Here is a 2,154-nt window from a genome sequence, read left to right on the forward strand (position 1 = left end):
AGAGAAAAAACCAACATGATATAGAAAAATGTTAGTTACATGCAAACAAGTGGTTAGAATAAGATGGAACTTGGAGACATTGTAGAAAATAGGTCTACCTTTCATCTACCTTTTATCCAGCACCAATATTCCACCTTTGTGTGGAAATTACCGAAAAATCGGTACAGCAGTCTGGTAGGGTTAAGAGCTACATATGGCTCATGTGTTAGTTAATAGGATTTGAGATAATATTAAATGCTATGTCAGGGTACTAACAATTAACAATACTCTATTAATAATAGTATAATTATTAAGTATTTGTGTATATATACATTGTCTATATATATATATATAAAAGCCTAAGCGACCAAACGATCGGTCGACTGGTCACTCTGACGTGCAGGGGGCAGACACTCAATGCAGGAGTTGCCCCCTGGTGGTCAGTGCACTCCACAGCCAACCTCCCACAGCCCCTCCACCTGGCCAACCTCCCACTGCCCCAATGGCCCCGATCACCAGCCAGGCCGAGGGACCCCTCCTGTGCATGAATTTATATATCCAAATATTATATATGGACATATATATGTTACATCTATCTATCTGTATGCTGATGGCTGGGAGGAGGAAGGATGGGAGGGGAAGTGTAATACAACAAGGCAGTGTCATGGTGCTTCACAATAAAATATAGGTTTTTCATTCCAAAAACATGCAAAAAAATTTCTCCTTAACAGAGGGAATGCTGAACTGGCACAAAACATAGGTGCAATAATGGGGCACAAAGAAAAGCTTTCCTAAGTCAACAAGCAGAAAGTTGGCATTTTTGCAAAGAAATTAAAGATAGTTAAGCCTCCATATATTTTTTATATAGAGTGAACTTTGAGTATGTGTCTATGAAAAGACCAAGGACATTGCACCCATGATTAGAAGGGACCTGAGAGTAGACCATGGAATTCAACCTGGAACAGAATGAGAGGAAGCCTCATGGAATAGATGTGTTGGGAGAGGGGAGGCATTAGCAGGGTGAGACAAGATGTGGAGAAGGGGTACCAGAATGAACTGGGCAGAGTTTCTTTAAGAACCTTTCATGAGAACACTTGGAAATTTATGTCAGAATGACACTGAAAAATTTTTGTAATCGCATACAGCTGCTTCTCATTAGTCATGGTAGTTATGTTCTGTAAAGTCATCACAAATGAGTGAATAATGAACCATGCTCCCAGGGGAAATACAGGGCTAAGTTCCTATGAGCCTCTGACCACAATATTTTCATCAACTGATCAGTAGATAACCTTGTTTTATGTGCATTTGTTTAAAGAGTCCTTATTTAATATATATTTTGATTCATTAATATTGAACTAACAGCAGCACTATACCTCATGCCAGAATGAAACTTACCTAACGTGTATTTTCTCCTTAAGGCACATCACAGCCTTCTTGCACTTGGGAACACCAAACATTTCAGCACTGCGCTTGTGGGCCATTTTAAACAGTGCAACCATCATCACCAACAACAAAAGTACAAAAATCATGGCACCAAATAGACCAAAAAAAGGACCCTTGGTTACAGTATGAGAACTGAAACAAGAATGCAGAGTGTCACCTTGTTCGACCTCAGCTGGGAAAGTGTACATCAGATGACTCAAACTTTTCTATGCTCTGTGCATGTCAACAAGAACTGCAAAAGTACCAGGACTATTGATTTGGAGTTATAAATACATTTTAGCAAGTAGGTGAATTCACAAATATGGAATCCATGGAGCTTAATGGACTTATTATGAGGATGATAATTATTTCTTAATTATTAAATATTATTATGAGGATTTACTGTATATTCATATCACAGTCCGTATACACATAGTAAATGTATCTAGTTCTGATTCCATAATGTGGTCTTCATTAAGTCGTTCTAGGTATCATATGTGGATTCCAGAGTTGGGTAATTCATCCTGACTATTCAAATTAGACTTCGAGTGCCCACAGGGGCAAGACAAGGTAAAGAGAAAGTGGTCAGTAATACTTAGTTAGGCCTAGATACACCACCTATTACCCCTATGCATTTGTCTGTAGGATGTTAAGACCAAAAAAAATGTGTGGGTACACAGTGAGACATATGGCAAACTCATCTCCACATGAGATTGCTACAGCCCCAGGTAAGAGGGGTGAGGGCTGCACCCT

Source organism: Myotis nattereri (assembly GCF_964212035.1).
Source record: "Myotis nattereri genome assembly, chromosome: 5".
Lineage (NCBI taxonomy): Eukaryota > Metazoa > Chordata > Mammalia > Chiroptera > Vespertilionidae > Myotis > Myotis nattereri.